The following is a 12,562-nucleotide window of genomic DNA, read 5'->3' on the forward strand; positions in this document are numbered from 1 at the left end:
CATGCATGGGGACAAAAACCCACAAAGCTGAAAAAGCCTCCTTGTCCAGCTTCATTAAAAAGAGGGACACATCAGTAAGCAACCACTGCTCTTGGATGCCTGTGTTATGTGGGGTTTTTTCACTGGCTGGAATTGGCCCTGTGCAAGCAGGGACTCTCACAGAGAGGCTGCCTTCTCAACAACCCCTCTCCAGTCCCATGTTGTCTCAAAATGGGAGGCACTGCATTTAAATTAAGGAAATAAAGATACTCTAAGTATGATTACAAGTCCACAAAGACGTATTTAAAAACAGACTTACAAGAGTGCTAGAACAAAGCTGTTTTTTTAAAGGTAAAAAATAATCCTAGTTGCTCTTGCTGTTTCATCTCAAGAACACAACATAAAAACTATATCATGGCACCAAGTTTTACACACAGATTACATAAACTTGCTATGAATGTATAGATGTGCAGTGCTCTGTGATCTTTGATAATTTTCGTCCAAGTGTACCTTCAGCTACATTTTCAGTCTTTTCCTTCCTCTTCAGGGACATAGGTTGCATTCCACGTCACTCGCTGTATGTATTACCTCATTAGTATTGTTGTTGTTACCGTTGTTTCTTCTCTCTTTGTGCTGTTCCATTAAAACTGTTCTTATCTCAACCCGCGGGGTTTCACTCTTTTCTCCCCATTCTCCTCCCCACCCCGCCACAGGGCGAGGGGTGAGTGAGCGGCCGCGTGGTGCCTGCTCCCAGCCGGGCCCAAACCACGCGTCCTTTTTGGTGCCCGACATGGGGCAGGAGGGGTTGAGATAACGGCAGATCTGGCCAGAGCGCGTTGAAAGGTCTGTCACACCCCTCTGTGACAGCAGTTAAATCACCGCTGGTCACGCTGGTTCGGCTGCTCACGCAGCGGTGCTGTGTCAACTCGTACAGGCACTGTGTGCTCCCTGCGCTGATGGTCGGGACCTCTGGGAGGGGGATCAGGACTAGCATCTTGCTGCACCGGCTGATGTTGACTTAGGGTCTGATTGCATCCCTGGCCACTGCATCACTGGTCACGAGGTTAAGCTGGTATTTGTATGTGGCATTGCTGTCATGCCCAGCCCCCAGGCACCTTCTCACGGCATTTGTTACTCATCGCACCCAGCCCACAGGAGGGACAAAGGAGGTCACTTTCTCCCACTCTTCCACCTCTCCTTCCACATTCAGGCTCATTATAGCAGCTTTTGAGAATTCCAAATATCCCTGGGATGCCCAAGCCAGCATGTTCTTGCTGTATCTCCTGAATGTGTCCCAGGGTATTGTTCATGGTTAAACAAACTTTTGCTAAGAACACCACCCAGAGATCTGCCCTGAGGATGGATAATTATGAGTGGCAGGGTGTGTGGGAGAGTACGGGCAAGTGCCTGGGACAGTGGTTATCCCCACTGTTTTGGAATTTCACCCCTGAACAAATACAGAATCCTGAAAAACTAGTAAAATACTTGGAAAAGGTATGCTGTCACCCTGGCAATTCCAGAGACACAAATCACTGCAATATGCTGGGGCCTGGCCCACGCCTACCGAGCCCTTCTCAGCACTGCTCAGTGCCCTCAAGGGGAAGAGAAGGTCTCTGGACCTTCTGAGTAATTTTCACAAGGAGCGACTCTGATGAGGATTAGAGGGGCCCTGCCTCCAGCCAGGGGGAGGAAAGGGACAACCGGCTTTACTGGACTGCGTGGACCCGATGGCCTGGCACGTCAGACCCACAGGAGTCTAAGGCTCCAGGAGACGCTGGTGCACACTGTACCCTAATGCCATCGAGCTATAGAGGGGCAGAACCCTTTCGTCTTTCTGGAGTGACAGGCGCATCCCAACAGCTAACTGTACTGGAAGCTGACCTGAGTCTAACTGGGAATGACTGGCATAAACACCCCATTGTGACTGGCCCAAAGGCTCCGCGCATCCTTGGCACAGACTACCTCAGGAGGGGGTATTTCAAGAACCCAAGAGGGTACCTGTGGGCCTTTGGTATAGCTGCCTTGGAGATGGAGGAAGTTGAATAGTTGTCCACCTTGCCCAGGAGGACAACTTCTGTGGTGGGGCTGCTGAAGGCTGAAGAATAACGGGTGCCAATCGCTACCACAACAGTACATCGGCAGCAATGTTGCACCAACCAAGACTCTCCGATTCCCACCCATGAGCTGATTCATCAACTGGAGAGTCAAGGGGTGATCGGCACAACTCGCTCACCCTTTAACAGCCCCACGTGGCCAGTGTGAAAATCTAATGGAGAGTGGAGACTAACAGTAGACTATGGTGGCCTGAATGAAGTCACGCCACCCCTGAGTGCTGCCATGCCAGCCACGCTAGAACTTCAATCCCAACTGGCGTCAAAGGCAGCCAAGGGGTACGCCACAACTGGTATTGCTCATGTGTTTTTCTCAATCCCTTTGGCAGCAGAGTTCAGGGCACCGTCTGCTTTCACTTGGAGGGGTGTCCAGTACCCCTGGAATCGACTGCCCCAGGGGTGGAAACACAGTCCCACCATTTGCCATGGACGGATTCAGACTACACTGGAACAGGTGAAGCTCCACAACACCTGCAATACATCGATGACATCATTGTGATGGCCAAACCATCTGGTTCCCGACATCTGGGTACCAGCATCTGCACAAAGCACCTCTGACCAGTGCAACTGGCGCAGCAGCTGCCCCTGGGACTCAGATGGAACCACAACTGGTAGCAGACGCTGTGCTGGGCCATCTCTGTGGCTCACCAGCTCACGCAAGGCATGAAATGGAGCGTCGCTGCAGCGAGGCTCTGACTGACCCCTTCCTGCTGTGCAGGCTACAGCACGTCCACGCATGGATCTGAACCTCAGCTTCCAAAGTCGGACGGTTACCAGAGGGAAATACACTGACCGGGTGCTGCTTTCTCCGAAGCTATCGGGATTTCCTTTGGAACTTGGGAGGTTTTTTGGGAATAGCTCCCTATTCTAGCTTTCTACTTCCCTCTTTGACAACATTAACAGAAAGTATGAAGGTAAATGTCACACGACTAAAATACTGAAAATGCGTTCTTACCCTGTAAAGTCAGCAAAGCTGGACTACTCACCCCTGGGATGCCAGCTAGGAATCAGCCTGGGATCCAGCTGAGGAGTTGGAAAAGCCCTCCCGGTGGCCGCATCTGCAACCAAACACCCACAAGAAGTTACCGTCATGTGTTCTGACCCACAGGGCCATAACTGAACAGCAGAACACAGAAAGGGGCCACATCATGACACAGCACAGGCGCGCAGGGCTGCGTTCTCACCCCCGCAGAGGCGCCTGGCTGACTTTGGGCTTTGAGCTGGCAGCTCCCGAAGGTTTAAGGACAAGGCCATGACGCACCCGCGCGACCTCTCTGCAGCTCAGCCCTGGAACCCAGCCGGGAAGCTGGACAGCCCTCGCCTGCAACCGTGTCCGTGAATGAACACAGGACAGAGCAGCTCCTGTGAAATGTTTCAATGTGCTGCTTCAGGTCTGAATGCCAGCGAACGCAGCTCAGACACAGGACTGCTCCAGAGCGCTCCTCTCGCCTTCTGCTCAGGTGCCTCTTGCAGATAGTTACCGGCTGCCTGCAGTGGTGTGGAGCTGTCAGCTCCCTGGAACTCCCAAGGCTCCTAATCAGGCTCTAGCTGAGAAGCTTGATAAGCCAGGCCAAGGCCATCGCCTGCAATCCAGCAGAGCTCAGAGAAGTTTCCATGCACACAGAGGAAGCCCACCCCTGGGAACTGGAGGAAAAAGCGACAATAGGCTGTTCCAGGCGGCAGCAGCGCTACCCCTGCCTGTTCCTGCAGGCTGGGGACCTGTGGTTCATCCGAGGGGAGCAGGACTGCAGGACTGGAGCAGAAATGCTCCTGTTTTCCCGAGCAGACCTCTCCTGAGCGTGCCCCTCTGGGGTGGCCACGAGGCTGACAGCTGGGATCCAGCCAGGGAGTGGCAGAGCCATGGCCCTGGGCACGGCTGCAGCCAGCCCGGGGAGAAACGCTGCCGTGGGCTGTTGTCTGGCTCCCGCGGTGCCACGTGCTCACCCGCCCTGGCACACAGCGGGGGCAGGCTGCCCTGGGGCAGGGCACTGTGGCACGGAGCCGGCTGTCCCCACAGGGACTTAGTGCTGGGTTTCTTACCCTGCACGGCCACTCCCACCAGAAAATGCCCCCAAAGCAGCCACAGCCCCTCTACAGCTCCCCGCAGGGTGTCTGCCCCCTCTGCCCGCACTGCGGTGCCTGCCTGGCTTGCCTGGCCCGGCCCAGCTGCTCTCCCAGACCCAGCCTTAGCTTTGGCCCCGCCGCCGCCCCACTGAGGTGCACTGGATGCCACACTGCACTCCTCGGGGCTGGGTGCTGGCCCTCTGCCTGCCTACCTGCTCCCTGTGCTCGTCTTGGAGCAGCCTGCGGGCTTGCAGGACCACCAGGAGGAGGAGAAGGAGGCGGGTAAGGACCCGGGCCCCACACGCTCGCACCATGCTGCTACCGGCTGCTGCTGCTGCCGCCACCGCTGCCAGAGTGTTGCCCACAGCTGGCGTGGCACAGCACAGCAGGGCAGGGCTCTGTCACCTCAGAGACCTGCCAGGCCCCATGCCCCACCAAGCCCCTCCAGCGTACACCCGGTGCCATTGAGTTACCGAGTCTGCACACTCTTGCGTTTCCTCGTTCTCCGTGCGCGGGGAAGAAGCCGAAGTGGAGAAGGGTGGATGGACCTGTTTTGGGAGGTGTCGTGTCTCTAGTACCTCACCTGTTGTGCCTCTAGGATACAGCTCTTGTGTGAATACATTTCAAAACACCTTTCTCTGTCTTTGAGATGAGAGGGAGAGTTATATACCCTGTTTGCTTTCTGGGTTAAGAAATGAAGGAAAACAAGGCCTGTCTTCTCAAGTGTGGCTTCAGGAACCCACTGGTGAAAGAGTCTGCAAGGCTGGAGCGGATGGTGAGCCTTCGAGGACAGCGACCTGTCTAACTGCAGCGCACTTCAAAGTTAATGGCTGAAATACGTGGCTGAAATCTTTTGTGCCTTTCCTCGGGAGCCAAATGCACTATGTCTGACCTCACAGGCACGCTGGTTCTCCAGATGCCCGCGGGCTATACCCAGGTGGGTCCGGAAGAGCAGTCCAGGGTCACTTCTGCTGTCCCCTCCACGTGGGCACCAGATACGTCAGTGTGCTCAGAGATGCAGGTCCCGCCCTGCCCAGTGACCGGTAGTTGTTATCACCTGATACAAAACAGTACGTAAGCGCCTTGACTGAGCACCGGTTTGGTGTCAGGAAGGGCTGTTGAGGCCTCTTCCATTCGGTACCAAAGCCCGTTACCGGCCTGCAAGTACAGACCAGGCTGTATGAGGGGGCTCCATCTGATGCCTTCGAGTTCAGCTGATGACAAAACCAGGACACAGCGCAGCTCTTTCACCTGCAGCCGCTTCGCGTTTTACCGGCAGAAGGTCCTGGGCAGACCCTCGCCTGCCCATGTCCACCTCCAGGCAGCAGCTCCAAAGGCCCGAAACTCAGCGGACAGTTGCTCGGGGTTCTGAAGCTCTGGTGTCCCGTTGGTTGCTATCAGATACGTCACCTAGAGAGAACAGAAACACGAGACTCCACCTGTTTCTTTCTTACCCAGAACTGCTCACAGAGAGACCATTTTTTAAGGTCCAGTCTTCGGTGCCAGTTTCTTCCCTGGCAGAGGGTTAGAGATGATTTTTCTATACCTACAAAAAAAAACCTGATGCAGCCACAGCTACTCCAACATCAACATGAACTTGCCTTAACAGCTGATTGCAGTGGCTGACCCAGTTAGTATGAACTCCATCAGCAAAAGCACATTTTGTTTCTCCATGCATCGACACCAACTTTACTGGCTATTTTAAAGAGTGAATTCGGGCCAGCTGTATTATTTCAAAGGATGATTACATAAAATGCATCCCTGCAGTGCTCACTGCTCCCTAAAGTACAGCTTCCTTAAAACAAACCTAGTCCAGATTTTTGCCCTGTTCTAGATAAAAATGGTAACCAGATGAAAAAAAAAGTAGATCCATCAGCTTATTCCTTGGATAAACAGAAACATTTGGAATCTCATTTTCTACACAGACGTGCAAGCTGCGAACACAAATATACTACGAAGAAAAAGCATCACTGGGCAGACAGGAGCCACCGCAACTCTGTCTTTCAGCAGTCTCCAAATTCCAGATCAGCAAGTCTTCCTGACAGACCTCAGGCCAAGGAATTAGAACAGAATTTTGCAAAACATGGAGCGAGCATTATCCAGGGCAGTTCACTTGGAACCAAGGTCTCACATGCTGAGAAGCTGGACAGATGAGTTCATTCTGCTTCTGCAAGACGTTCTTTAGAAACGCAAGACAAACGTTTTGAACCGTTTGCACCTAAACTTCCAGTCTATGTCTCAAATATACAGCAATAATAACAGAAATAGGCCTAGGAGTCTTCCATAAAAACGTCTGCCATGACAAGAACAGCTCTGCGCTACTGGCGTTTAAAGAGACGGTGGCCAAAGGGACTTTGCTCTTATCCTCTTAAACACAGAGGAAAAATTCCAGGCCTAAAAAGGCAAATGAACTATCCTAGAGGAAAAACAATAAAAGGAAGTTTCTCTACTTTTCCCACAACAGAAGTGTCACAAAATCAGTCCTGTCCCGTCCCTCTGCAGCTGCCCTCAGGCACCGGGCACAGCGGTGAGCCGGAGGGCCTGTCCTCACTGCGGTTAAATGGTGCTGCCCCAGGGACGTCCCTTCTCCTGCGGTAAAGGAACACAGCACCCATGGCAGCCTTGGGAATTTTATTCCGGCTCCATTCGCCTGGCTGTGAAACAGGAGTGCCAGGACAAAGGGAGCTCTTTCAGCTGCTCCTTTCTTCACAGAACTCCAATCAGCAGAGTCATCTGTAGCTGGGTACTGCACCTTTTAAACAGTTCTACGACCACAGAAAAAGATCTAGGGGAAGCTGAAGCACCTTCTTGCCGTGTCTCTTTTGCTTTCCTGTGATCCAGCTGGCAGAGAAAAGCAAGTACAGTACAAAGGAAAGAAGTGTTTGCAGTAGCTGCAAAGGGGCAACAAGCTCATGGATTTCTTTAACGTACCCAGAAACAAGAAGGGATCTGGCATACAGCTGCAGTCTGTGAAAATGAGACCCTAAAGTCATCCGGGGCACCCAGATACATGACAGAACAACATATGGATGATTTAGAAGCCTGAGACTGTAAAAGATTCGCAGCATTTGGAAAATGGCTACAGTTTTGAAGAAAATTGATGCAGGGTGGTTAATAAATGCAAAAGCAAACAGAAATGCCTGGGATTTGGTTTGTTGGGTTTTCTTAAAACTGGAACTGGGGAGGTCTAACCAGCATTTCAAAGGATATTTATCGCACCAGTATTTGTCCCTCAGGCCCCAGGCCTATGCCTGGTGGAAGGAAATCCCAGTGAGAGAAAACAAACACTGTCACAGAAATATCCAGGCCACTCTTGGCTGGAAAATGGTTCATTCCTGTGAGTTCTGCATCGGCTGGAAAGAACGTGAGCAACAGGGGATGCATTTGCTCCACACGTGGAAAACAACAATCATATCTACATTCAGACTGGTGTTAACTCTATGATCAACGATCCTTTAATGCCCTTAGAGTATGTTTAGGTATTTCAACTCCTGTCAGGAACGGAAACTGCTGCGTGCCTTGCACTATTAAAACAAGCATTCAGAAAAATGTGAAAGAGCATCCTTTGGTTTCCAGGCTTCGCAGAACTCCCTGGATGGGGTCTAAATGTGACTATTAAACCCAACACTTACTGTGTGCCATCAGCTAAAAACCTGACCTGCAAACACAGGTCTTGCTTATCAGCTCTCCTGTCTGGATGCAGCTGAGAGCTCTCACTGCACTCTGTGATTCCACACACAACAGCAGAGGGATCCTGTCCCTGCTGGGGATGATTCACCTTCATAAAACCAGCTGGGAACTGGGGAACTTCAGGCAGTCCATCACAAGCTGTTCACTGTTCCCAGCTCAGGGGCAACAGCCTCTGCCCAAGACTCCAGGAGTAAACACAGACGGGACCAACTCCAGGTGCCTGATTTTAACCTCCTGCAGGTTGACTCAGACACCTGAAGATGCCTTGAAGCTCCAAGTGCTGATCTCAACTCCCGCAGCAGATGAGGCATGTATGAAGAAAAAGAGCATCTCAAATAATCTGGGCAAGGGCAGGAATCGCTGAATGTGAGTTTGATCAGAGATAAGAAATCCAGTTCCCTTCCTCACAGTTGACCTGAGGCTTCTCGAGGAGCCGTAATCAACAGTTGAGGTTAAGGAAGCTGGGAATTTTCAGCCTGTAAACCAGGGACACAGGCCTACTGCCACCCTGCCAGCTGCGGTGCACTCAGCTGACTCAGCATCAGGCTGAACCCAAACCTGTTTGCTTCTTCTGAGATAAAAGCCGAACCAAAAAGCTCACCCTGAAACGGGCAGCTCAGATGCAAACCCCAAGCCTAAAGGTGAGCTAAAGCCCAAACCAGAAAGGTCACTGAGACAGGTAGGTCAGATGCAAACCCGAACTCTAAAAGTGAAATAAAAACCAGAACTAAAAAGCTCACCCTGAAACTGGCATCTCAGATGCAAACCCCAAGTCTAAAGGTGAGCTAAAGCCTGAAACAAAAAGCTCACCCTGAAACAGGCAGATCAGACACAAACCTGAACTTTAAATATGAAGCTAAAAGCCAAAGCAAAAAGCTGACCCTGAAACAGGCAGGTCAGATGCAAACCCAAACTCTAAATTTGAAGCTAAAACACGAACCAAAAAACTCCTCCTGTAAGGGAAGGGGCTAAGGAAATCTTGGTGAAAATATTATTGCTTAATGATGATCTAGAATACTGTGTAACCCAAAGAATCAGGCTAATGGATACCGCTTAATATTTTGCTGACTATTGTACAAACTAGTTGAAGCAAGGAATGTTGTGGCCCCTTACAAAAGACAATTCCTGATAAACTCACAGAATCACGAAGATTTATGGCTCCACACAAGGATAGTTCCTGATAAGAACCTGGGGGATGCCTCAAGAACCGACTGAAACCAACCCTACGGTTTGAGCAAGAGCCAAGGAGCAACTGAGTCTGCGCAAGAACAAGGGGTTACTAGCGGTGACGAAGAGGAGCCATCAGCCTTCAAGGGGTTAGTAGCGATGGCAAAGAGGAGCCATCAGCCTTCATCTCCACGACCCCCCTACCTGTGCCCCCCCCCCCCCCCCCCGCCGACCACCACAAGGAGGCACTGCGCAAACGCAGTTAGGAGGAGTTTATGGAAATGACCTTTTGGAACTAATTTTAATACAAAGCAGGGACAGGTTATGCCTATGTATAGGTGTATTGGGAAACCTTGGGTATATGTAGCATCTGACCGTTTAAATCAGAGACAAGTTGCCGCGTTGGGGCGCGCACGATTTTGGTGGGGCTGCTCCCCGTGCTGCCCAGCGCTGAATACACATACCTACTTTACAGTCTCACAGACTGGGGAGTGCGTTTTCCGCACATCACCTGAAACAGGAAGGTCTGATGCAAACCCAAACTCTAAATTTGAAACTAAAAGCGAAACCAAAAATCTCACTCTGAAACAGGCAGCTCAGGTGCAAACCCAAACCCTCAACGTGGGCTAGAACATGAACCGAAAAGCTCACCCTGAAATAGGAAGTTAAAATCCAAACCTAAACTCTAAACAGAACCCAAACGTGAAATGACATAACCCCCCGCTGCTCCTTTCTGGACCACCAGGCTGCAAGGGATGTCTTTTCAAGCTGAACTGAAGAGCGCATCAGCCTGCTCCTGGTGACACACGGGCGTTGTGCCAGTGCTCAGGAGCATCGGATTGGCAACATATACAGAAAAATGACATGAAACCTATAATCTAGATCTAAAATCCAAGGCAATGAAAAACCTAAGGGGATGCAAACCCCAACATCTAGATAAAAAGCCTAAAGCAACGTAGAGCCTAAAGTAAGGTAGACAATAACATCTGGACGTAAATTCTAACATCTAAACGTAAAGCCTAAGCCGATGTAAAGCCTAAACGAATGTAAACCCTAAAATCCAGCTATAAACCCTAAACCGATGTGAACCCCTAAACCGATGTGAACCGTAACATCAAGATGTAACCCCTAAGGCGACGTAAACCCCTAAGGCGACGCGAACCGCAACATCCAGGTGTAAACCCTAAACCGACGCGAACCCCTAAGGCGACGCGAACCGCAACATCCAGGTGTAAAACCTAAACCGACGCGAACCCCTAAGGCGACGCGAACCACAACATCCAGATGTGAACCCCTAAAGCGACGCGAACCCCTAAAGCGACGCGAACCGCAACATCCAGATGTGAAACCCTAAACCGGTGTGAAACCCTAAACCGGTGTGAACCGTAACATCCAGATGTGAACCCCGAAACCGAGGTGAACCCCGAAACCGAGGTGAACCGTAACATCCAGATGTAAACCCTAAACCAGTGTGAAACCCTAACGTCCAGATCTAAACCCTAAACCGATGTGGAAACCTAAACCGATGTAATCCGTAACATCCAGGTGTAAATCCTAAACCGATGTAAACCCCTAAACCGATGTAAACCCCTAAACCGATGTAAACCCCTAAACCGATGTAAACCGTAACACCCAGGTGGAACCCCTAAACCGAGGCAAACCCCTAAACCGAGGCAAACCCCTAACATCCATATGGAAACCTTAAACCAATGTAGACCCTAACATCAAGATGTAGACCCCAAAGCGAGGGAAGGCCCTAAAGCGAGGTAAATAGTAACATGCAGATGAAGACCATAAAGCCAGGTAAACCTTTACATCCAGATGTAGACCCCAAAGCCCTCTACGACCCCAAAGCCAGGCAAACCGCCACACCCAGATGTACACCCCAAAGCCACCTACGACCCCAACGCCAGGCAAACCGCCACACCCAGATGTACACCCCAAAGCCACCTACGACCCCAACGCCAGGCAAACCGTCACACGCAGACGTACACCCCAAAGCCCTCTACGACCCCAACGCCAGGCAAACCGTCACACCCAGACGTACACCCCAACGCCATCCACGACCCCAACGCCATCCACGACCCCAACGCCAGGCAAACTGTCACATCCAGATGCACACCCCAACGCCCTCGACGACCCCAACGCCCTCGACGACCCCAACGCCCTCCACGACCCCAACGCCCTCGACGACCCCAACGCCCGGCAAACCGTCACATCCAGATGCACACCCCAACGCCCTCGACGACCCCAACGCCCTCGACGACCCCAACGCCCGGCAAACCGTCACATCCAGATGCACACCCCAACGCCCTCGACGACCCCAAAGCCCGGCAAACCGTCACATCCAGATGCACACCCCAACGCCCTCGACGACCCCAACGCCCGGCAAACCGTCACATCCAGATGCACACCCCAACGCCCTCGACGACCCCAACGCCCGGCAAACCGTCACATCCAGATGCACACCCCAACGCCCTCGACGACCCCAACGCCCGGCAAACCGTCACATCCAGATGCACACCCCAACGCCCTCCACGACCCCAAAGCCAGGCAAACCGTCACATCCAGATGCACACCCCAACGCCCTCGACGACCCCAACGCCCTCGACGACCCCAACACCCTCGACGACCCCAACGCCCTCGACGACCCCAACGCCCTCGACGACCCCAACGCCATGTAAACCGTCACATCCAGATGCACACCCCAACGCCCTCGACGACCCCAAAGCCAGGCAAACCGTCACATCCAGATGCACACCCCAACGCCCTCGACGACCCCAACGCCAGGCAAACCGTCACATCCAGATGCACACCCCAACGCCCTCGACGACCCCAAGGCCATGTAAACCGTCACATCCAGATGCACACCCCAACGCCCTCGACGACCCCAACGCCAGGCAAACCGTCACATCCAGATGCACACCCCAACGCCCTCGACGACCCCAACGCCCTCGACGACCCCAACGCCAGGCAAACCGCCACACCCAGATGTACACCCCAAAGCCCTCTACGACCCCAACGCCAGGCAAACCGTCACACCCAGACGTACACCCCAAAGCCCTCTACGACCCCAACGCCAGGCAAACCGTCACACCCAGACGTACACCCCAACGCCCTCCACGACCCCAACGCCCTCCACGACCCCAACGCCAGGCAAACCGTCACATCCAGATGCACACCCCAACGCCCTCGACGACCCCAACGCCAGGCAAACCGTCACATCCAGATGCACACCCCAACGCCCTCGACGACCCCAACGCCAGGCAAACCGTCACATCCAGATGCACACACCAACGCCCTCGACGACCCCAACGCCCTCCACGACCCCAACGCCCTCCACGACCCCAACGCCAGGCAAACCGTCACATCCAGATGCACACCCCAACGCCCTCGACGACCCCAACGCCCTCCACGACCCCAACGCCCTCCACGACCCCAACGCCCTCCACGACCCCAACGCCAGGCAAACCGTCACATCCAGATGCACACCCCAACGCCCTCGACGACCCCAACGCCAGGCAAACCGTCACATCCAGATGCACACCCCA

The sequence above is a fragment of the Leptosomus discolor genome, unplaced genomic scaffold (genome assembly GCF_034619465.1).
Source record: "Leptosomus discolor isolate bLepDis1 unplaced genomic scaffold, bLepDis1.hap2 HAP2_SCAFFOLD_104, whole genome shotgun sequence".
Classification (NCBI taxonomy): Eukaryota; Metazoa; Chordata; class Aves; order Leptosomiformes; family Leptosomidae; genus Leptosomus; species Leptosomus discolor.